Source organism: Coturnix japonica, chromosome 3 (genome assembly GCF_001577835.2).
Source record: "Coturnix japonica isolate 7356 chromosome 3, Coturnix japonica 2.1, whole genome shotgun sequence".
NCBI lineage: Eukaryota > Metazoa > Chordata > Aves > Galliformes > Phasianidae > Coturnix > Coturnix japonica.
The window spans coordinates 77,369,022-77,395,629 of record NC_029518.1 but is presented as its reverse complement, the minus strand read 5'-3'; the positions used below and the strand labels follow the sequence as shown (position 1 = coordinate 77,395,629).

The window sequence follows — 26,608 nt, the reverse complement described above, 5'->3', positions numbered from 1 at the left end:
TAAAAGTCCCTGGATCAATAATATTTTTTAGGTCTCTGGACAAAAAGAGATAAAAGTTTAATTAAGAAAAATAAAGAAAGAAATGGACTTTCCCTAAAAGGTTTTAAAATTTGTCTCTAGTACAGTGTGCCTCAGTATTCAGCAGTCATCACTAAAACTTAATAAATGCAAGCATTTAAGAATTATATGCATTTTAAAACTCTTCAAGAGCTATTTGTTATTAATATTTCTTGCTATTTTTATCTGTACATTTCATTCACCACTAGTATTTTATAGAATTCCTGAAACCAGGAAAAATCAGAGTCATAATATTTTAAATATGGATAGTTGTTCAAATAGTCATATGAATCCAGGAAAATCTTTAAATAAAGCAGCAGATGGAAAGCCAGCATTTTGCAACTTCTTGTTCCCATATTTTTCAAAAATAACAAGCCTAATAGCAGATGCCTTTCATTACAGTGAAACAGAGGGTTTCAGTTGAGATACATCCCTACTAAATTACTTAGCACTGTGCAGAAACATGTCTGTAGATTTGAGGCAACTACTAAGATTTCAGAAACAGATCTTGGAGAGATATCCACTTGAAATTCAATAAGCAAGTTGAGGAAGAAACATAAATTAGGGGAATATATTCCGTGAGGATGTATGCCCAAGCAACTTCAGAGAACAGGAAGATATGCTAGATAAGGGAAGCCCTGAGGTAGAAGAGGAAACTGAGTACACTGTTGCTGCTGCTGTTGATGATGATGATGCTTATGAGGAGGACATGGAGGGATTGGATGGTAGGTAAAATAAAAAAAAGAAATTAAAAAGAGTCCTTGAGTATCAGGAAAGGAGTCCACCTCAGTAAGGAAGGAACCGTACAAACATCCTTTTCAAGAAAATCAGCTTTTGAGCAGCCAAATCTTCTTAGAAATGTAAGTTTTAATCTCCAATAGCCTTTGAGTATATTTCAATTTCCTGAGTCCAATTTTGATATAAATCATTATTTAATGTGACAAACTGATCTCTGGACATTGGAAAGCCTTCTGAGGCACCCAGTAATTCAGGAAGCACTGCAGATATAGAATGCACTTGGCACTGAAAACATGCCAGGGTAATAATATTAAGAGGGAAATAGGATCTGGGGTCTTTCATAAAAGGGACTGGTATAATCAAAAACAGGTGTCACTGTCACAGTCTTACTTCTAAAACAATGAAGTAATAGAGATCAATACAGGTCTGGTATAATAAAAGACCTTTGGAAAATGGAGAAAGCACAAAGGATAAGGGAATACAAGTATTGGATTATCTGGGGCACAGGCTTTATACTAGATCTGGTGGCAATAAACAACTTATCAGTGGTTAGTTAAAGAAAAGCAGACTTGGAGCTGAAAAAAAAACTGGTCATAACATTAAAAATAAATGAAGGGAGAAAGAATATCTAAATTATACAAAGTTCACTGTACACGGTAAATTCAGATGTAACAAAGACTTGCAGTCCAACAAAGAAAAGGTATAAAAGCACATAAGCAAACATAAATATGAACTAAAGTGGATGCTAAAACAAAGACGATGAAACCAGAAGAGAACTATTCCAGGTTCTGACAACTTACCATAAGACCCCTGCTGTCAAAACAGTGTGAAATCTCCTAGATGTAAAGAAGATGGAAAAAGGCAAGCATAGCTTCTGGAATAGGGTTAGAAGTTGAGAAGAGTGTATATGATAACTGTAATTATTACTGAAAATTTTTGTGTGTAGTATATTGTTAATAATTCAATTTTACTATACATTTCTGCCGTTAAACACACAATATTACCTCAAAAGTTCTGTATTCAAGCATTAAATATTGAAACAACCAATTTTAGCAAGACAAGAGGTACCTGCTCTGAGAACAATAAAAAAGATCTGTGTGACCTTACATGCTTCATATAAAAACTAAAACCCTATTAAGACTACTGAAGTAAATTAAGCAACTCCAGAAGATTATTTGTTTCATCCTAAAAAAATGTCTGACAGATGCAAAGAATTGTTCCTGGGCAACAGAGATGATGACAGCACTACAAAATGGGCAAACATATGCAAATATTTATATATAATATTTAAAACTTCCTATCTGATTTTAAAGCTGCTTGAGTTTCAGAGTCAAGAAAAACAACTGCAATCTTAATTTGTTCATTGAAGAGTGAGAACTCTTCTGCCTTATTTGATATACAGCAGTATCAATCAAGACAGACCCATTCAATCTGCATGAATTTTTAAGAACTAAATCTGAACTGTAAACATTAGCTAAATTAATTATTGAGTCATTCAAGTGCTACATGCTAACGTACTACTTCTGATGCTGGATGAGCAGAGTTACATTTCCAAGGACATTGTTCCTGAAGATGGAGTCAAACAGCATGATAGCTTCTATCTATATTGTTGCAAGTTGATTTTCTTTTTTTTCCCCTTCATTTTCTTGTCACATGACAGGGCCTAGCCTTTTTCTTCTACTCCTCTACAAATACTTGAGACAGAGAAGCCTACTTTGAAATCAAAGGTGCACAGCTTGGAAGCACACCCACACCCGTTGCCCGGCAGTGAGAAAGAGCCAGTGTCGCTTCTGTGCTTCCATAATGTGTTTCCGACCGTGAGGTCCTCTGGGATGTGTGGTTCTTTGTGCTCCACATGATGTTATGATGTAGAATACCAATAGCAAAAGTTACAAAACCATGACAAATATAAAAGGAATCAAGAGTAATAAATCAAACAGATGGGAAAGGGAGCATCTCCTAACCATGTGCTGTAAGGTTGGCAGTGCAGAGCAGAAGAGGACATTCTCACAACACTACATCCCAGAAACCACTTGGCAAGGATTGGAGCACTCTGGAAAATCCAGTCCTCCCTTAGCAGTTGTTCCAGTTCCACCAGTTCATTGCATGATGTCATGATTTGGAATACATATGGAAAACCATGACAACAACTTTTTGCCTAACGTTATTTAGCAAACAATGTTACTCCTCCGCTGGTGTTAAAGCTGAGGATAAACTGTGATGTTCTTGAATGAGAAAGGTATGATGGATTTAACTAGACCAAGAAACGAGAAAATGACAAATAATGCAGAAGAAATACTATGCAGATTATAATGGCGTAAAAAACAATTCTACTAACCTGTGTTATGAATTTGGTAGAAAATGAGAGCTACATGTTATGCTCAGATTACTGTGAGCAAAAGGAAACACCAGATGAGCCAATGATTTTAGCTAGTCCAATTAATTTTTAGCAGCCCAACAATTTATATTCATTACTTGACATAGAAAAGCTTAAAAGCCTTAAAATACTTATAAAATAAAATGTACCAATATATCTCCTTTCTCTGGTATCATATTCGCCCTTCCCATGGCTTTCTGTATCACAGAGGTGATATTTACTTTACTTCTCAATAAGGAGATGAATGTTCAAGCATTAACTATGTGAGTTACAAGCATCTTAATGCCTTCTTGATGAAAGACATAATGCTCATTGAAGTGGTTTCTTCCTCCTCTGTTTCAGGCCTAGGTTGTTTGCTTTAAACATATTTTCCTACCACAGCCTACTTTTGTTAGGTTTTGTTAGGCCCCAGACCCCACACAGCAAGGGCACAGTTAAACAGTTACTGGTGGCAGTGGTGGTGTCATCCAGAGTTACTATTCCCAAAGCTAAAGCTAAAGTAGTGCAGCAGCAGCCACTGGGTCACAGTGCAGGGTTTAAACCAGTTAAATCCTATCCAAATATATTTCTTATTAATTTTACTGATCCTGCTACTATAAAACAGTCAATTATTTCATTCAGAACACCTATTTTAAATACAAAGCATAAAGTATAAAATTTGATCCATTCTCAAAGTCAATGCGATCCAAATAATCCAAAAGGGACTGTTTTATCCTCTCTCTTCATTCTTTTATATTTTCAAATTATTTATTCTATTCTTTCTTTACATCCTTGATTTCTATTCACTCCTAATATCGAGCTTATTTTTCCATCTATTCAATTTAATAATTTAAACCTTTACAATTGTATTTACTTCTCAATAAGGAGATGAATGTTCAAGCAATTGTAATGATCACTAAACTTACTGAGGTTCCAGCTACATTCTCATTTCCTAACCCATTCCTGTCCTTAGACAGAAAGACTATAATTCATAAACATAATTCTGTAGTGTTAGCTTCTAGATCTCAGTGCATATGAGACCTGGATATTGGAGGGGATTAAAGGCTGATTTTGACTTGAAAACATATACTTAGATTATTAGGAACCATTAAGTATAATCAGTTTTGCAATTTACTCATTAATAGATAAGTTAAAACCTAATTAATAAGAAAATTGTATTAAATGCTGGTTGTCTTTAGCAAGTCACTGCATAGCCTTCAGTATCTTACTGACAAATAACACAGTTGCTATATGAATTAATTTTCAAATTCTGCCATAGTTAACAATAATCAGGAGAACACATTTCATAGTCTAATCCAATCTTTATAGCTGATTTCATCTTCCAGTTTCAATTCAGAAAAATTCAGGAACTCTCCTGGACCTCATTGTTGCTTTGGCTGTGCTGCATGAACTGCATTTCCTGATGCTTTTTATTCTTATTGACTGGTTACATTTATATCACAGTCTCACAGCCTCGTGCGGGTTGGAAGGGACCTTAGAGATCAACGAGTCCAACCACCGGGATTCGAGCCTCTGTGTAGCAGAGCGGCACTTCTACCGCTTGCGCCACAGGGGGAATTCCTACCACTGCACCACCTGAGGCGCCAGAAGTAAATTTTGTCTGTTGTATCTTTTAGACAACTACCTACTACTATACACTCATGTGACTGAAATCTTACTCTCTATGTTCATTTTTTTCAAGCGCTCAGCTAAGTATTATTTCCAGTAGAAGTTGCATTATTTTAGTTTCCTCCATATGAGTGAGACTACATATTTCCAAAATTTTTGGTTGTGAACTGATATTAGAATTGGCAATTTGGCCTCAATAACCAGTTACACAGTTGCCTCTTGAAGTAAATAAACTGAGCTTTTAAGATATATAATATCATACATATACATAACATATAGTCTTTGCTGACCTTTATTTGAAATTAGAACTAGTTTTGTTGTAACTTTTTTTTTGGCTTGGTCTAAGTCTAGACTTCATCAGAGAAGTGAAAAGCCATTTGGAAGGATAAGGTCATGAGATACATTGAAGGAGAGATTCATGAGTTGAGATTTGTTTGAATTGTCTTTGTAATTGATTTTAAGAGATAATAAATTTATGCAAAATACATAGGCATGTATTTAAAGTCTGTTTTATTATTTTATTTATTGTTGGTTTAAAGGGGTATAATATATCAACTGAGATCATCAAACAAAAGTGATTCTGTTTGTTATCAAAACCTTTTAAGTGCTCTCCTGAATGAATGCCATTATTCCATACTGCTTGCTTCAGATGCTACTGATATCAGTAACTCTGACTTACAATCCTCTCTCTCCTACCTGCCATTTGACTGAACTGCCTTCTGTTCTTGATTTACTGTCTTATTACTCTTATAGAATACTTTGAATATTCCTACAAAAACGAGGAAAGTACTGTGAATATTTCAAAATGATATATGTTTACAGTTAATACTACCAATTAGAAGAGACAGGAAGACATTTTTTAAAAAAGATATTTTTTCCATATCTGTAAATCTTTTGTGTGTAAGAGATGCGTGTGAATGCCTATATATAGCAGAAGCTTCTAAGACCTACATTTGCAAAGCCCTAAAGGAGCTGTAATTATTGATATAGCGTAGCAATGAAGTTTAATAGTACATAACAATTTGTGCATTTGGAGGCATATAATTCTGGTAGGATGCATACATAACTATATAACAAGTTGTAGGTTTTTGACTAGTTTTTTTCTGGGGAGATCAACTTTTTTTTTTTTTTTTTTTTTCCTAATGTACTACCACATTCTATGTTTTAGTCAGTGGGCTCAAGGTTCAATGCATATTCACTAGAGTTGCTTCTACATGATCATGGTCAGTGTACTGGAAAGTTTTCAATGGATTTGCATTCTCAGAACACTGGTGTATGACATTTATAAATCACTCTGAGTCAGAACAAGAACGAAACGGATTGAAATATGGCAAAACTCCCAGTGTCCAGCTATCTCTTCTTGAAGAGTGCTAAAAAATATTTATTTATTTATTTATTTATTTGCAAATGGCTCATTTGGAAAGTTTGGAATTAGAATTATTATTCCAGAATGTAAGCTAAATAATCAGCCAATAATCATTCTCTATACTGCACTGAAATTTTGGTCTACTTTGCAGGAAAGAACACCAGCACTGAAGATGAATTTCAAAATGAATCATGGGTAAAAATGGATTTGCAGACTATTTAAATCTCTTCTATTTGCAAGTGCTGACAAAAACTGCTACAGAAATCAATTAACAACATACAGACCAATAATTTTCACACAATTATCAATGAGATAATCAATAATTTGTCCATACAGTAGTGAAGAAAAAACAAAATTATAAATAAAAATGTCACGGCAAAAGGCCTCAAAGACTAATATTCTTTAATTATGTAATAGTTCACAAACACTAGCATTATTACAGTAATAAGTACGTTCAAATTTAGTTACAATAAATGTTTATATTTCTAATTGCATGTGAAATTAACATTTTTAACTAATTTCAATCAGGCTGGAATTCTTTTGAAACAATATAAGAAGACTTTCTAAAAATGAAAGACTGCCTAATATAAAAAGAAAAGAGGCTTTGCTTTCAAAAAGCGCTAACCTATATTTTAATGACTTTGATTCATCACTGTGCCAACAAAGATAGTGCTGAAAGGTATACTATCTGTTAACTTCAGAGTGATTAATGACAAGGCAAGATACCAGGTATCTCAGAGTTGAGAACCGATTAGCTTGAGAAAAAGCTGGAAAGCCAGAGGGAAGAAATATGTCATAGTAACAATAGGAGATGAAGAAGCAATGCAGTTCTCGTGACTGTAGATTGATATGCTCCTGTAGTCATCTCTAGCGTCAAAAGAAATTTCAAATTACTGCTTGTGCACACTATAGCTTTACATTTGAACAAACTACAAGTTGACCAGTACAGCACTGAGAGCTTAAGAGAGATGTAAGGGTTGCCAGTAGCAAACTAAAAAATATTATTCCCTAGATTCCATAAAAACAACAGGCTCAAAGATAGAAAAACAAACAGCAGCAATTTTGTTCCATTAACATATACATATTTTTAGGTACTGAGCTGTAATGGAGCAAATAGAATTGTATGTTCACACAACAGAAGTAAATCTGTAAAACATGTATGGAATTCTCTTTATTTTTTTTTCTTTTTTTCTTTTTTCTTTTTCTTTTTTTTTTTTTTTTTTAACTCTACAGCTCTCAGTGCACTGTAAGAATAAATGAGAATTATAAGTTTACATTCCACAAGGATATCCATCAAACAAAAGGAAAAGCATTCAGAATTACATAGTCTCAACAGTATGTTTTACAATATGTTCCTCTACCCTTCTAACTTTTCTGTGTTTGCACTCATTCTCATTATTAAAAAAACAAAACAAAACAAAACAAAAAACTTAGTTCTTTACATACCACAGCATCCACACAAGCACAATTTAAGGCAGTATAGTAAAGCTTTCTGTACATTGAATGAATTTGGTTTCACTAACTGTTCCGTTTCTTTGTATAGAACAATAACTACAAAATTAAGGAAACCCTACTGTGATAAGCAAATCATTCTTTAGTTGTTGAGTGCTGATAAAATGGTGCCTGTTAAGTGATCTTTTAGAAAATTAATAGAGTAGAGAATACCTGCTGGTTTTAAAGGCCAATAATAACAGTAAGAAATTGTGAGCATCTAATTTTACTAATGAACACTTACTGAGCTCTTTATTCCTTCAGTGAGAGATATCTCTTTTGGACAAGTCAAATTATGTGTGTACTTCCACATTCTGTATCAATGTATAGTAGCGGATCACATCAAGGTACAGTGATCAGTTTTCTTACAGGCATCTCACTTGGATAAACCACCTATGCCTGGAAGAATCAGTTTGTGTCTATGAAAGCCTGGTTAAGAAGATCATGTGATCTGAAGCCTAGGTCTCAAGAAAACTTAGACATTAAATACAAAACTTTGGTAACTTTCTATACACAACTGTGGTAAAATACCCTCTAAACAGCTACTGCCTATCTCTCAAGGCAATCTCATTCTACAGGCACTGAGTTTTCTGTCTTCTACATTTGCCTAACACACAGGTACCATATTTAGGGCAGAGCTGCCCTGATCTAATGGGTTTACTGTCCATCTTCAGTGATGTAACTGGGATAATGGAGCTAAATGAGATTTATTCACTTCTAATTAAAGTAACAAAGACAACAACTTATCTGTATTTTTCTTACTCTGATGCTTTTATACCAATTTTCAGTGAGAATATAAACATTAGAAGTGTCTTTACATTACCATAAAAGCTGAATATATTATACATTATTAGAGAAAGACTTGCATATTGATAACAAAAAAGTCACACTGCATCATAAGAGGCTACAGGTACAGGCATTCACAGATAATTTTAATAAAACTGAGCTTTAGTAACTTTCTGTGTAGACCATATCACTTTCATAAAAACTTACTGCAGAATGTTTGTATGTTTGGTTCTCAAAACTTTGTCTCACATTTAAAATTCAAAGATTCAAAAAATATATTGGCATACCATTACAGAATATATCACTATACTGACAAGCTCTCTAGAGTGTCAGTGTTTAAAAAAAAAAACAAACAAAAAACAAACAAACAAACAAAAAACCCACATTTAATGATTATTTAATGATTATAATTAAGTTTAATTTGTTTTAAATAATGCAATCACAAAATACAAAAATACACTTTAAACTGAAGTAAAGTAATATATGCAGATTAGCTAGTTCTTTTACATAAAACTAAATGCAAGTTTAAGTGACTTGTTCCTCTTAGCCATTAAAGCTACTAGTAATCTTGCAGTTGCAATGCAATTCAGTCTATTCAAAAAATATTTATTTCAGTTTTTAATGTGAATTCATTTATGGAATGATGTTTGACTTGGGGGTTTAAATCTTTTGTAAATGATCACTGAAATAAATCCATAAAATCATGTTGATCACACTGAAAAATAAGTTAGATACAACTGAGAGTCTATAGTCACAAGCTGTTAAGATGTAAGAAGAACTGCTTTTTGCTATGGAATATAGATTACAAAATACTTCTGAAATGTAATATGCAGTCCTGTGGAGCATGTGAAAAATTCTATAATTAAGAAAATTAACCTATGCAATATCTACTTAAATAACAGTATTCAGAAAAAAATTTCATAGTTTTAGACCGTCATATTCAAAATGTGAATTAGTGATTTCTTTCTGCTGAAAAAAATAACTTGTACAAAAGGAAAAACTTACTGTATATTATCATATGCATTTTTATAAGCAAGTACTTTTTGAAATATTTTATCCTCTATTTTCTTAATTTTGCGCACTGGCATGATTTTGAACAGGAATTAACGCAGCAGTGATAATTTCTAAAGGTCTAAGGGCTTGAAAATGGCCCTTTTTCTTATGTGGCACCACTGCAGTTATGAGCAGTGGATACACATAAAAGGTTTAAAATAACCTGAATATGTAGAAGTTTACACCTTTTCTACTATCAAGCATTAAATAAAATGTTATTCATTGTCCATATTCTAACAGTTTACACAGTTTTGTCATAACTTTTTCAGCTAGTTATGTCAATATATAATTAACTTACAGGAAAATGCACAGTATTTCTTGCTATGATCACATAATTTGTATATGTATTCAAAATCAATACCACACCTGTCCTTTAAAAAAGAAAAAAAGAAAAAGTGATAGGCAGATGTCATAGTTGGAATTCAGAAATGCTTCACCAGCAGGTCTCAGCTGGAAGGCTTTGAAGCTGCCTGGGTTGGCAAAATGAATGAAAGAAAACAACAATATGCAATTACTCACAAATGATTCCACTAAGTAAAGACCCAGTGAGACAACAGTTTGTGTTCCAAAGAGCAAGCTTGTTACTGTGTTACTCTTTTGGCAATACATTCAGTATGATGGAAGAACACAGAAGGTTATAAAATGTTATATTTACAATTTTATCAGGGCAATGGATGACATGAAATAACAAATTCTTACCTCCCTATGTAGGAAAGGTTAATGTGAACATAGGGTCAAAATTTGTGAACCTTACTGAAAGGACCTAGATCAGTAGATAGCTCTAGGGAGGAAAAGTAGTATACTGCAATTTTAGGAGGTAATTGATACAGACTCACAGAATGGTTTGTGTTGGAAGGGACCCTGAATGTCATCTTGTTCCCAGTGTCCTGCTATGGGCAGGGACAGCTCTCAGTAAGCCAGGTTGCCAAACCCTGATCCAACCTGGTCTTGAAAATCCCTAGAGATGGGGCATCCACAGCTTCTTCAGAAAACTTGTTCCAGTGCCTCAGTATCTGAAAAATAACTGAACAAACTATGTCCATCTTAAGGAATAAAATCTCAGGAATAATATGATATCAATTTTCAAGTAAAAACAGGATTGCTGGTGAACTGAAGGAAGGGAATATTCTGTGCCTGTGAAGGGTATAGATCCTTTGGACCCTGATCAAAGACCATGGTACACAAAGGAGTTAGTTATCCACCTTTCAGATACCCTGAGTAGCCACTGTGCTGTGCTTCACTGTGCTGCACATGCAATGTGGCCTTCAGATCTGTCTTGTGCTGTGAGCATCCTTGGCCTCAGGAAAAGCTTAGATGGTGAATTCTAACAAATGAAGCTTCCACTTGGTGCCACTGTTTACACCATCTGTGCATCCATATTTCCAGTGAAGCAGCACAATCTCATCTGAGCATCCTTTTTTTTTTCTTTTTTTTTTTTTTTTCTTGGCAGTAGAAATGATGAACAGAGTTATTTTCACATACGAATCTTCTAATAGCTCAAAAAAGCAAATATTTAATTTTACTAAGTCCATGAACCAGGTCAGAGTGGTGTAGCGCATGCTGTTTGATGGCTCATCCCATGCCACAATACTTCGGGTAGTAGTATTTAGTATAATCCTAGTATTTAAAGTCATACAGGATTATCTATAGTACTCTCTTTTTCTTTATAGTGTTAGCCCCAGTAAGAGGAATTTTAAATTATCATTTAACACACTACTTTACAGAGTCTGAGTCCCTTTCTTACTGAGGTCAAAACAGACCAGCACTTTCTGGTGCAAAATACCTTCATGATAAGAAACACAAAAGAAAAGGCAGACAATGACTAGGAATTGCATGGCAGCAACCTTCTAAAAATACAGTAGTTTAAAAAAGTAAAATATACCTTTCCATAAGGAAAGATGCATGAACACATGATCCCATACTGAAGAAGAGAGAGGGAGAAGACAATACTGAGAAGTCTTTAATAGTATGTTCCCTTGACTTTTATCAGTCAGCATACAAGTATCTCAGGCAGCATGCAGAGGCTCAGAACAAGTCCTTTGCTTTGTCAATGAAAAATGTGAGAAGGGGTTTGTTTGCTGTTTCTTTTTTTTTTTTTCCCCCCCCATAAAAAGTGATTTCCTTAGTACACTGTGAAATATAAACATGGCAAAAAACTTGAGGAAAATGTAAAAACAGGCAAAAAAGAAAGCTGCATAAATTACAATTTTAAAATTCTAATGAGGCAAAGCATAAGTGACAACAAAATTCAAAACAGTATCATGTCAAATGCTTTTACTGAGGTATATTCCCTTTGATGGTGCAAATGCACATTTCAGTGGAGATGACAAAATTCAGTCAGCTGATGAAAGACAAGCTCTGAATCACCAGTGCAAAGTAAACAATTCAACATCATTAAATCATTCATCTGTCATTTCTGACAAAACGTTAAATGAAATTTAAGCTTCCCATCACAAAGCAGCATTATTCTCTTTGTGATTATTTAAGACTACCAAACAGATGAAATAAAGCAATTCAACATAAACTCACAGTAATCCCTCTAAAATAAAGAGATATGAGGGGTACTAGTGAGACAGAAAGACAGTATTTATGACTGACATCATGTAAAGAAGGAGAGTTAGAAAGTATATAAGAGAAAGTAAAGTTCTCACTCTAGAAGAAGAGATCGAGAAACATTACCTCTCATGCGTAATAACTGCCATATCAATTCACTCAGTGGAAGAAAAATTATAAGAATAACATCAGTTGACTGTGATGATGTAATAAACTCTCTCTAGCATATCAGTTCTGTTTCTGAACAAGCTGATGTGTTTCCTTGCAACACTGAATGTTTAAGATGAATACTATATATTACTATAGTGCCATCAGATTCTGCAGTAGCTTAAAAAGAAATAAGTCATTATTCAGACAAGTCTTTGAGTATATTTCTTGTAATTTATGGTGGCAAACGACACAGGTCCTTGAATAAGGCAAACTGTTTAGGTATTTCAGTGTCAAAAACAGTTTCAGTACAATAGTTTTTGCTTTTTAAATATACAGGTTGTACTTAGGTAGCATAAAGAAATCCATATTTGTCAGCACATATATGACATGGATATTGTTCTAAATCAAAATGTATATAATTGCTGCACCATATTTTCTGTACCATAATTACTCTTTGTCAATAATTATGCACATATTAGGATGCATGTCATGTATAATTATTTATTTTGATCACAGGATCAAGTGATTAAACATGTACATCACCATAAAGGAAATTAAGGTCCTGCTCCCTTTTCACAATACAGGAAGTTAGAAGATGCTGAAATGTCAGTACACTGTGCACTGACAATGAGGCACTGAGAACTCTGTGAGAGAATACCACTAGCCTGGTAGTATGTACATAGATGACAATGAAATCCAGTTCTGTTTTGGAATATTAAAAACTCACACTTGGATTTAAAAAAAAAAAAAAAGAATTAAAGTGTTCTGCTAATTTTTCAAAACCATTTTTATGTATGGTATAAAAGTTAGAATAAACACCTCAATGCTTTCCACATGAGCCTGTATGAATGGTTTCACTGTTATAAAATATCAGAATATAGTTTTAAATATTGAGATCAGCAGCACAGCTATATGCTCCTTCAGGCATGAATTCACTGGTTCAAGCATCTGTATATCAGACAACAAATTACTCAAATCTCTTTTCACCAGTGACATAATAAACAGTAAATGGCTGAAAAGGAGTTTGATGAAATATTAAATGGACGCTCTCAAGATATTTAGTGAAGTGGCGGCACTATCACTGCAACATGGAAAGCTAAAGGCTAAGTAGAATTTGCTGAGTCACAGAATCTGCATTGATAGAGACTTCAAGAAAAATCTTTAAAAACTTATGGAAAAAGGACAGCATTCAAATTAACTGCAGTGTTAATAATAATATAATATTAAATAAATAAATAATAAATAATAAAAATAATATTTTTAGGGCATTTATGGTACTAATTAAATACAAATCAGAACTATAAACCTCTATGACTACAAAAGTGTGACTCATTTTAAATGAAGAAGCCACAAAACCAAATCTGAGCTAGTAGTAACTCTGTGAAGACATTCCTGGAAAATCCACCTGTTTAAAGAAACACAGAGGACAGTTTGGTATTTTGGATATTTTAATGGAAGCCTGGCATTGCAGAGCTTTGGAGAAAAACAAACAAACAAAAGAACTAAAAAACAAGCTTGTTGTATTCAGGATGAATAGAATTTATAGGAGTTGTTGAGATGAAATGTAGATCAAACTATCTATTTATTTATTTATTTATTAACAAAGTTTTTGTAGACTGATTGCATTTTTATTTTAGAGACTTTTTAAAAATTGTTGAGGAAAAAAAAAAAAAAGTGACAGATAAGCTGCAATCATAGTTCAGCAAATGTAACTACCACCATATCTCTGTGGATGTTGATGATATATCTTCAAGCTGTTTTTGTAAATCTGACCTACTATGTGATAGCAAGAAAAAAATTAATTTGTGGGGACGAAGCCAAGAGTAATAACATTTTTCATACAAATAAAATATTTATCTCATTATCATCTGTATGTTGGTATGTTGTTTTCTGTGGCATATAGTAGATAGGTAGTAACTAACCTCATTACATCTCAGATATAATACAGGCTCTTGCTTACGAGGAAATACTAGCTTACTCATTTTACTATTGAGTGCAAATCAGCAGTGATAGTGCAGCTTTTACTTCTTATGGTTGCCATAACAACTGTATTATCAAGTTAGCCTTCAACTATTCATTTGTTCCTCTTATACTTTTTTGAAGAACCCTTATTTATTTTGTAGCCCTTTAATAAATATGAATAAAGACTTACATAATTTTCAGTTTACTGTATGATGCTAACTATTTTCTTGATTTCTTCAGATCTGGAGGCCATTACAATATTGTTGAGTCAAATCATTCTGTCCTTTTTTTTTCCAGCATTTCTTCCCCCTTCAATCATTTTAATTGCCACTTCATATTTTCCATTAAGGACTTGTTAGAAATGATATTAAATGAACTGAACTGAGAATACTACATGATATTATCACAGAACATATTACGCCCAAAACATAATACTAGTTAGTGGAAAATGTTTACTTTGGAAGTTTCAAACTGAATAACATAGTCTATATCAATCCAGGATTATTAGTTCTGTTACAGTTGTTTAGTTGCCCTGAAGGCAGGCAACTAATAACCTGCTGATAAAAACAGGCTATAGTTACTTTAAGGGAATATAAAAATTAAAACTACTTTGGGCTGTAGAGTCCCATGCCCTTTTAAAAGCACTACATCATATAATTGCCTTTGTAAAAATGAACAAGCATTGTATTTGGAGAGATGGGATCCTCGGCTTAGCAGGGCAAAGGCAGCAGGATAGCTGACCTAACAAGGAGAGTTTTATACTAGAAGCAATAGAGGAGGAACAAAGTTACCAGATACTCTGTGAGGGTGTAATGGACAGGGTTGACAAGCACAGGGCCTGGAGTGATGTGAACGAAAGGGAACACAAAATCATCAAACAGAGCTTAAGTGGGATCACCTCTGGTGTTTTGTCCTGTAAGCGGGGAAGTGCAAACAAAGCAACACTATGAAAAATAAAACAAACCCTAGTCTCGTTATGGGAAATTAATATGCAGCAGTGCCTCTCTGAAGTGCCTGTACACTAATGCACACTGCATGATATGTAACATGAAGAACTTGAGAATCAAAATCATAGCTGCAGAGTTATGACTTTGTTGTTCTGTCGGAAACTTGTCGGGATGGCTGCCATGACTGGAGTACTTCTAAATGGTTACAAAGAAGTACAAGGAAGATGAGGATGGGGGGATGCTTTCTATATATAAAGCACAAAGATCTGCCAGGGGAGCTGATACAGAGACCTAAGCTCTTTTAGTTCAGGACTGAAGAGCAGAACAGTATGGGTGGCACTGTAATTGACTTGCTGACCATGCTTCTTTAGATGCCAGCCAGGATATCATTGGACTTCTGTGCTGTGAGGGCACATTGCTTGCTCATATCCAACTTTCCATTCACCAATACCCAAGTCCTAGTTGGCAGGGCTGTGCTCAATCCTTTCATACCCCTGTTTGTACTGATCACAGGGGTTGTCACAACCCAGATGCAAGAACTTGCACTTGGCTTTGTTGAACCTCATGAGGTTCACCTAGGCTCAGTTCATACCACCCCTCAAACTCAATAAGAACTTCTAAAAGTGAATCTGTAACAAAATGAAGACCAGGCAAAGTACAGACCCACTGATTAATAAGGCAGAGTCTTGGTGACACAGGATGCTTATTTACTGAAGGCCTTTTCATCTCAGTCTTTAGAAACAGTCCTAGGCTCTGGAGGCCAGGTTGTAAGAGGAATAGCCCAGGGAATGCTTAAACAAACTGGACATAGACTGATGGGATGCATCTATGAATTCTAGGAGCTGGCAGATATCACTGTGAGGCCATTCTTGATAATCTTTTTTTGATCACATTGGAGATAGTCAAAAGCTGTCTGGATGTGGTCCTAAGCAAGTAGCTCTAGGTGTCTCTGCTTAAGCAAGACCCATATGAACCAGATAACCTTGAAAGGTACTTTCCATCATTCTGAGATTAGTGATTTATTTTCATATTTGTCAGGTTGCATGTTTCACGAGTTAATTTGTCAGTTTTACTGAACATTCACATTACAAAATTACAGAAGTCTTTCAAACACAGGAAAAAAAAATAAAAAAAATCATTGCATTCTCAGACTGTAAAAGAGTACAAAAATAAAATTGATATAATCTCCTTTTCACTCCTTTGTGCATTACTTTCACAAATTCATTTCCCTCACAAAAAGATAAGCATAAGTTCACAAAATATATTCCAATTAAGTTTCTTATTTAATTACTGTACTTTGTGAAGGTGCAAATAGGTAAAAAAAAGCAAAGGCTTTTGATACTGTCCCCCATGACATCCTTATAACAAAGCTGAGGAAGTATGGGATAGATGAGTGGACGGTGAAGTGGGTTGACAATTGGCTGAATGGCAGAGTGCAGAGGGTTGTTGTTGGTGGTGCGGTGTCTGGCTGGAAGCCTGTAACTAGTGGCGTCCCCCAGGGGTCTGTACTGGGTCCGGTCTTGTTCAACATCTTCATCAACGACCTTGATGAGGGGATAGTGACCACCCTCAGCAAGTTTGCTGATGACACGAAGTTGGGAGGATTGGCTGATATGCCTGAAGGCTGTGCTGCCATTCAGCGAGACCTCAACAGGCTGGAGAGCTGGGCAGTAAGAAACCGGATGAGGTTTAACAAAAGCAAGTGTAGAATCTTGCACCTGGGTAGAAATAATTGCATGCACCAGTACAGGCTGGGGGAAGACCTGCTGGAGAGGAGCTCTCCTGAGAGGGACCTGGGCGTCCTGGTGGACGACAGATTGACCATGAGCCAGCAGTGTGCCCTTGTAGCCAAAAAAGCCAATGACATACTGGGGTGTATTAAAAAGAGCGTGTCCAGCAGGTTGAAGGAGGTGATCCTCCCCCTCTACTCTGCCCTGGTGAGGACTCATCTGGAATATTGTGTCCAGTTCTGGGCTCCCCAGTACAAAAAAGACAGGGATCTCTTGGAAAAAGTCCAGCGGAGGGCCACTAAGATGGTGAAGGGTCTGGAGCATCTCCCCTGTGAGGAGAGACTTAGGGAACTTGGTCTGTTTAGCCTTGAAAAAAGAAGGCTGAGAGGGGACTTGATCCAGGTTTATAAATACCTGTGATGTGGGAGCCATAGTGGTGAGTCTGGTCTCTTTTCAGTAGTGCGTGGGGATAGGACTAGGGGTAATGGGATGAAAGTACAGCATAGGAAGTTCTGCACGAGTGTGCGGAAGCACTTCTTTACAGTGCGGGTGACGGAGCACTGGAACAGGCTGCCCAGGGAGGTGGTGGAGTCTCCTTCTCTGGAGATATTTAAGAACTGCCTGGACGCCTACCTGTGTGACATGGTGTAGGGAGCCTGCTTTGGCAGGGGGGTTGGACTCGATGATCTCTAGAGGTCCCTTCCAACCCCTACAATTCTGTGATTCTGTGATTCTGTGAAATACCTGTGTATATCAGTTGAAAATACCGTGAATAAATCATCATAGGACTGCAGCTGTTTTGCTTGGGCAATTATTATTTTTATTTTTTTTATTTTTTTTTTAGTTTTACTTCTTAAGAGTATAATATTTAATGTTTCTCTTACTCCAGTTTTGAAGGTCACTAAAATTCTGTAAAACTTTTCTAATTCTCCTTTTCATTGACAGAACATTCTAACTGGAGTCTTTAGCAGATTTCATTATCACATCTTTACTTCTGTACTCAAATCATTAATGGGTTGATTGCTGCTCCTGTCTCATGCATATTTGCACAGCCCACTCTCTCAAGAATCATTTCCAAATGTAATCACCCTTTTAGATGGTTGTATGCTATGTAGCTTTGAAAACCACAGTTCTTTTGAACATCTATGGAATATGTTCTTTGATTGATAGACATTCCTATCAGATATTTATAGTATTTAGCAAGATGTTAATTGATCAGTTTCCTAAGAGGAGCTGCAGTAATTACTGTGGATATAAAATGGTTCATCACAGAAACACTCATTTTTTGTGAATAGGTAACTGGACAGATACTATGATTTCTATCATTATGTATATTTTTTATTGCTATTAAGAATTTCCTTTTTCATTAAATCTTCTTTTGGTTGATAAATTTTGGTTGGTATGTGCTCCATACAATACTATAATTTATTAGTAATATGCATACTATACAAGTCACATAATTTCAATGCTAATTTATCCAGTAAATAAGCACAGGTGTTTTTTTGTGTGGCACCTGAACTGTACTCTTGGCTCCTGCAGTATCATGTTGAGCAACCTTTCAGCTTCAGCAGTGATATTTTATTTCATTGTTATTATATCCTGAAGCATTTGTCCTCTTCCTATGATTACTATTATTTTAGCAGCCCGTTCCAGTGCCTGACCACTCTTTTGGAGAAGAAACCTTTAAAACAGGCTAGACAAAGGAAGATACAACTGAAGAGAGGTATAACCATCTTCAGGTACACCAAAGACAGTTGCAGACAGGAAAGATAGCTCTGTTTGCTAGGCTTAGATTGGAGCATCAGACATAACTTTGCAAAAAAAGATTTAAATTATCTGTTCAGAAAACTGACAATGAGAATAGTGATATAAAATAAAGGCTTGGGAGATTATGAAGCTTCTGTGTTTGGAAATTTTTAACAATACATGAGAAAAAAATACTGCAGTGGTTTAACCTTGCCTACTGGCCAAATGTTCATCTAGCTGCTTGCTCAATACTCCCTCCTCAACAGGACAGAAGCAGAAATAGGAATAAGAAAGCTCATGAATTGAGGTAATGACACCAGGTTGCTTGCTACTAGTGTTATGGACAAATTAGATTCAACATAGGGAAAAATTATATAGTTTATTTGCAACTAAAACAGAGTTTGGTAATGTGAAACCAAGATAAACAATAAAACAAACTTTTCCTGTTCGTTTTCTCAGTCCCATCTTTACTTTACCCCTTCACACTTCTCTATTGCTTGCCCAAGCAATGAAGCAATGCATCATCTGCTAGTTTTAAAACCTTTATAAAATTTTGATTTCATGCTTTCTACAATACTCCGATACTGATCAGATTAGGAACAATATGGAAGTAGTAATACAAGATAGTGATTTATGCCTGTCATTGTCAATGAATTAGGTTTGTATTATTTACAGAATATTACTTATTTTAGCACTTTGCAGATGCCATAATTTTGAAAAGTCTAAATTTAATACATAAACACTATGTATGGTTTCTTCATGTAGATCTATTTTTCAGAAAACTATTTTGATAAGTGTTAATTATATGGTCATCAGTAGCATTAGGGTATTAAATATTCCTTGCTTTTAAGAACTTCTGGTAACCTATTATGTTGCATGATCATTACCTGCTGGTGCCTCTTTTAAATCACATAAACAAAACTACTTGCAACTAGTTGTTGAAAAATAGCATTTAAATATGTAGTTCAGCCAAAAGTATGTCATCAACATCAAAAGAAAACCTCTTTCAGCACAGGTAATTTATCTTCTAAGTTGAAAAGAAAACAAAAAACAACAACAAAAATAAAAACTAAAGAACTACCTACACTACCTGGATGTGAAAGAAGACACAGAAAAATGACATGAGATTTTTAGGTGATTCAAAGCACAGAGCAGTAAATGTATCTGTCTATATGAGGTATATTAAATCTATTTTATCCCTTTTGAGAAATAGTTGCTTTTTGTGCACTCAAATGTACTTGATACAGAGTAATTTGCCAGTGAAATATAGAGATAGGAAATTAACTAATCAGATGAATAATGCTCTGAAATGATAAGGAAACTAAGATACTGAGATCATCATCAGTTGTTATAAGTCACACGTCTGACTGGGACAGTGGATTTTTTGGGAACACAGGAGTAAAGTGGATTGCAAAGGTACCTCATTATAAAAAACTTGAGATATTACAGCATGACAAAGTGAACAATGAAGTGCTCTAATGAGCTGATGGGTACTGTCAGCTTGTAGTCAGCTTTAATGTCAGTGAGACCTCTGAGAAATTGTCTAATCTTTTCCTGCCTGCTTCCCTTTTTTCTATTTTTCTTTCTTCATTCACGATATTCTCTCACTTCCTAAGGTGATTCCTTTCAATTTTCTTCATTTTCTTTCCCATCTTCCTTTCTTTGCCTCCTTTCCTTCATTTGATAACATCCAAGAAATATGCACTAAATTTTATCTCGTAGATGTTTCCCTGTAAAACAGAATAACATGTATATGCCAGCACCTTTTATAACTTCTGTATTACATATCATTAACTGTCCATTCTTGACGCATGAGTTTTGATTGCTTTTAAACTATGCCCTTTTTCTGTTGTTGCTTGCTTGTTTAGAGCTGGAGCTATTTATTAACCATAAAATTAGGGTTCCCTCATAATGTCTCCCGATGATCACAGATGCTTGCCTAGTCATGATTATGGCTTCTTGATATATGAAAAGGTTGTTGCACTGCAAGAGTTGATTTCATTATGATTCATTAGTGCAGTTTAAGTACTAGGATCAGTAGGACAGTGACTGTATCATTAATGGACTAAACCATTCTTTAAGACATATTTCAATCTTTGTAAGTTAACGTTCAAATGTTTTTTGTATCAATATTGCCTCATATTACTTCTTAAGTCATAAGTATTTTCTACCCATTATTCGATAAAATACAGATGGGAGTAGTTTGGCAGCAGCTCTCAAATATCCCATTTGGTTCATCCACCAATGTAAATTTTCCACGTGTAGACTGAAATATCCAGGTTCTTAGATACTACTTGCATCTTTATTCTCTTGTGTATTTTGTAGACAGGAGACGCACTCCAACAGTGCCTCAGAGCATCTTCTATTATCCCTACTTTCACAATATTATGTGTTTATTGCTCAAATAAAAACTACTGTAGACTCTAGTTCCTACAATATTGAGTTCATTTTCCTCCCTATTCAGAACAATTATATCAAGTACTTGAGGAGAATACAAACAAGAATTCTACTTTCAGCCCACACACCCCTGTTCTTCCCTGGTCTCTAAGCTTCTCTGACTAGAAATGTGTGTTCTAAGATTGATATTTAGATGAGACTTATGATTATATGCTAGGAATTGCAATTAGATAAACATTTTTACATTTCCTACCATAATTATTTTAAATAGAAAGTGAACTACAATTGCATTCAGATTCAAATGAGCAGAGATCTGTAAAAAGAAAATTATTATGAACAGCCCTGTTTGGTATCTGAAGAGAACAATGGGACTAAGAATGTAAAAGAAAAAACTGCATTGCTATGCATTAGTAAGCATACTACCTTTGGATGGAAATACAGAAATGCTGGAACACTGAAGCTATATTTTACCACTTCAAAAATTCTAAATTACAGTGAGATATAAGTTTATCATGTACTTTAAATGATTTCTAACTAAAAAATAAGCTTCCATTTTTCTCCAAGATTTTCAGTTTTTCTGCTGAATTTGCCTTTACTTCATTCAAAGTAAGACAGATGTCTCTATGGGGACTTTGAATAAACAAATACAGTTAAGAGGAAAACATGTTGCCCACATAGATTGTGGATGTCTTGTCCCTGAATGCATTCAAGGCAAGGCTGGATGTGGCTCTGGGCTGCCTGGTCTTGTGGTTGGTGACTCTGCCTGTGGTAGGGAGGCTGAAACTAAATAACCTTTGAAGTCCTTTTCAATCAATGCAATTCTATGAGTTTATAAAAATTCACATGTTTTATACAAATTCTCTAAAGACTTAAGATCTGGCCCAATCAAACAACAGTTAATCAAAAATAGTTTATCTGATATTCTATGTCCTGTTCAGTGATTATGTAACCGGTGCCGGGTTTTGTGATTATTTTTTGTTTGTTTGTTTGTTTGTTTGTAATGCATTTATAAAATATTATATTTGAGATGCTACAGACTTTACTTTTTATAGCATATGGAAAGCATAGTTTTGAAAGAGACTTTCTCTTATGTATTTGTGTTTCTATATGTTTCTTTTTGTCAAAAATAAAATTAATATCAACCTAATATACTTCAACCTAAATTACACTGGTGATGAAATTAAGCTTGTTGTAAAATACATTTAACTGAATAGCAATGAGAAAATATATTTTTCCTCTAGTTTCCTTTGTTTCACTATCCATGTATAAAAATGTAACTTCTAATTTATTTTAGATCTTTTAATTTTTGTAAACAGGCAGCTAGAAAAGCCACCTGCACATAGAGAAAATACATCAGTTTCTTCCTCGTAACTTATGGCTGTTTAGATCTCAGTGGTTAGTTATTTAGCTCATAATGTTCGAGTGTTACAAGACTTTCTTAAAATATACAGCATAGCATAGGGGAATAAAAAAGAAAAAGAGTAATTCTACAGTAATACTTGATATCTCAGTAAAATGCAACATTTGGACCATTGTTATTTTTGTTGTTGTTTGGTTAGTATTAATAAGGGTTATTTCTTAAGAAATCTCATTTTTCAACTATTTTCAACTATTTTCAAATATATCAGTTTAGAACAAGCTAGTAATTTAATCTACTGACTGAAGCTGATACTGATGGCAAAAATCACTTTAGGCCACACAGTAATGCATTCGATTATTCTCTCTTTGCTTTTTTTTTTTTTTTTCTTTTTTTTTAAATCTCAGCTATATATATATAACAATCTTACTCTCCCAACTGTAACATCAGCTATAACATTTCAAGGAAGTGCGAAATAGCTTGTGGCCCTAATCCAGCAAATCACTTAGGAGAGAATGCAACTGTGTATAGCCATACAATTGCATAAACATATGCATCTACATCACTTGTATAAAGCTTTGTTCTTTTCTTAAAGTATTCGTGTGGAACTTCCTTTTTTCCAGTTTATGCCTGTTGCCACTTGTTCTGTAGCTAGGTACTGCTGGGAACAGACTGACTCATCCACTTGATTTCTATCCTTCACATGTTTATAAGTGTTGATGAGATCCCATCTCAGTCTTCTCCTGACTGAACAGAAGCAGGTCTATGAGCCTTTTCTCACAGGGGAGATGCTTCTTGCATCTTTGTAGCCCTTTGCTAGACCACCTTCAGAAATTCCCTGTTTTTCCTTAAATGAGGAGCCCAGAACTGGACACAGTACATCAGACATGACCTCACCAAGACAAAGAGGAGGACGATCCATCTTCCTCAACCTATCATGCTATTCTTAGTCATGCTATTCTTAGTGAACCCCAAGATACCACTGGCTTTCTTGGCCTTGAAGGCACACTACTGGCTCACAGACAATCTGGTGTTCATGAGAAACCTGGCTCTTTCTCTGCAGAGCTCCTTTCCAGCAGGTCATCCCCTACCCTGTACTGAAGTACGAGGTTCTTTTACTCCAGCTGCAGGACTCTACAGTTGCCCTTGTTGAACTTTATGATGTACCTCTCCATTCAATTCTTAAGCCACTTCAGGACTTGCTGAATTGCAGCACAGCCTTCTGTTGCATCAGACACTCTCTTTTCAAATCACATAATAAATGGTTTCGAGTCACATCATAAATAAATAAAAATAAATAATAACTTTTTTTTTTTTTTTTTTAATGTGATACTGCCAGTACTATTACCAAACAGAGTGATTTCACAAATCTGAATAGAATTGATAAGGAAAAATTCATTTTCTGACTTCAGTCATTCCAAATATTGTACCCTACATTTCTTCAGACAAACTGTTCATCACAGCTAATGTACAATACCCTAGTGAATTTTATATTCAGTAGACTTAAAATCTGTGCACAATCCAAAAGTGTTAGCACACTATCATATATTTTAGACTTATTTTGGTGTTGATAGTGTCACTTTTCTTATAATAGGTCAATTTCTCAAACTGTAGAAATGCATATTTTTTATTCATCTCATTTTCAGTAATCATTCCTTTAGACAGAAATATATATATATTGCTATAATTCACTTCATTAAATGCTTGCTAGTAGGCAGGTTGGATTAGAGTGTCAGTGAAATGTACAATTTACTCTCCAGGGTCTTGACTTACATTTAAGCTTTAGAAAGATCAATAGAATTTGCCCTGACATAAATTTTATTAATAAGGAAACTTGAGTGCAAGTTGACAAATACCTATAAAGTGAGCAAAGGATCACTGACCTCCCCAGTGTTTGAAGCTATTTTAGTAGTAAAAAGTAAACTGAATGAAGAATATGTGTCCAATGTTATCCTTGTGTAAATATATTTGACCATCATACAGAAATATCAGATATTGAGTATACACTCAAAAACTTGAAAATTGTTAAGTATCTTTATTATTAGGTAAGGCTGATTATCTGCATCATGTTTAGGCACAAGTTCAGGCAATTTATTCCCATGTCTGAGTCATACACGACTGATATATAACATCTCTGGTATGCAATAGAAACATTACCTGGAAAATAGTTGAGTCATAGAATCATAGAATCACCAAGGTTGGAAAAGACCTAAAAGATCATCCAGTCCAACCATTCACCTATTACCAACAGCTCCCACTAAACCATGTCCCTCAAAACAACATCCAATCATTCCTTGAACACCCCCAAGGTCGTTGACTCCACCAACTCCCTGAGCAGTCCATTCCAGTGCCTTTCTGAGAAGTTTAATTAACTAATTAATCAATTAATCATCAGATCAGAGAGGACAGGAAGTGCTTTAGGAACACGTTAAATGTTCAGCGGTGAAACATGTCTACTTTGTAGATATATTTAAAGCATGCACTATACTTTATGACAGTTTGTGCTTTAAATATAGCAACAATACTGAGCAAGTGTTAATTCCTAAACTTTGAAATTTCTACTTTAAATTATCTAAAAAATTGATTTAAAATCATTTGTAAATGTAACTGTAAAAAGGGCAAGGAAAACAAACCACCTTGTATTACTATATAGAGATCATTCTATAATAAGAAATAAATGTTTCTGAGACTTGAGACAGGTGAGAATTGCAAACTCTTATTGTGAACATGCCGTTACAGATCTCAAGGTACTGCATATACTTCATATACCTGAAATAACATGATTAAAAAATCCTAACACCATTTAAAAAAAAAACCAACAAACCATAGCATTCATTTTCTTCCACAACACTACAAAATCTACTCTCATTTTGGTGTCAACCATAACAATGGCCAGAAGGCTTGGCCATGCTTCCATTCCAGTGACACCGAGCAGTTATAATGTTTTTATTTAGGTTATACATTTATAAAATATTCATGTAAATAATAATATGTAAATAATACTATTTTTTGAGATTATTTCAGTACCAAGGATCATCACTCTCATAATCTTAAGCTTTCTCAGAGTAAACTGTCATCCTTGACAACAGGCACTATCAGTGAGTTTAAAAGAAAGAAGAAAAAAAAAAAAAGCGTGGAAATGATTAAAAAAGTCTGAATAGACTTTATCTCTAATTGCCCACTACTCTTCACTTTCCTGCATCCCTGTTGTTGCCATCTCTGTTCTGTGAAAACACTGAAAATCAAACTTGGCACAGTAAGTATCTGTTCAGGCTGGCTCCACCCCATTCTAGCACCTTGTGTGTGAGGTGCTCAAGTGCTGGAAGGCAGAATCTAAAAATATGTAAGATATGTAAAAGAAGCCTGAGATGGTCTCTTGACTAATGGGAGAGAATCTTCCACCATGGATCTTATACTTCCCTCTTCAAAGATCTCAGAAGGCTGATTAATTCTTATGAGTCTGACTCCCATGCAAGAGATGTGTGTGTTGATCTTGTTCCCAAGAGGAACACTAGAAAGCTGTATGAAACACCCAAGTGAAAAAATAGGTACTTGGAAGACTAGCTTTATGTTTCTTCTTTTGTATAATATATTTGGAATACTATTAATAAGGCTATGGGTATTAATTTGGACTATAACTGTTAGCTCTGGATAAATTGAACCATGCTGTTAAAATACTAATTATATAAATAATACATTTTTCACTCCATATTAAAATACATTGGTGTGTATATTTATAATTATGACCTTTCTCAAAGTACTTGGGATTTAATTAATGGATTAAGCAAACAGACCATCTTAAACTAGAGCACCTAGATGATGGAAGCTCTAAAAAAGTAGCACAACATCTCCTGTTCAACAGGTGATGAGGGAACTAGCCATAGACTGTAAAGAGGTTAACAGAGTCTCTGGGAAAGGCAGGAAACAAGGATTTTTATTATAGAAATATGTGGGGTAAAAAAGGCAGCAGTCTCATGTTCAATAGAGTACTGTATTTAATCTCTTATCTCCCTTTTTCCCACCGGAAGAGTAAAAAGCCTCCTACATATAACAAAATACATTCAAGTGGCAAAATACTGCTCTCAGTCCATTGCTATCCACGGTAAATACCTTAAGCATTGCCATTACAGATAGCTAAGATACTGCTATTTTCTGCAGATTGTGAATTAGTTACATTAATTTTCAGTGCATCTTCAAATGAGGATCACAAAATCTGTCAGAATGCTAGTTTCTGAAACATTCTCTTTGTTAGAGGATGTATAAGAGGCACATCCTCTATGGAGACCAGAA

The 26,608-nt window shown here is 34.8% G+C and overlaps 1 protein-coding gene across 2 annotated transcripts in view; it reads right to left on the bottom strand.

Moving 5' to 3' along the window:
* The window catches only part of EYS (eyes shut homolog), a 771,550-nt gene that overhangs the window by 673,143 nt on the left and 71,799 nt on the right, over positions 1 to 26,608 (bottom strand). The window lies entirely within an intron of this gene.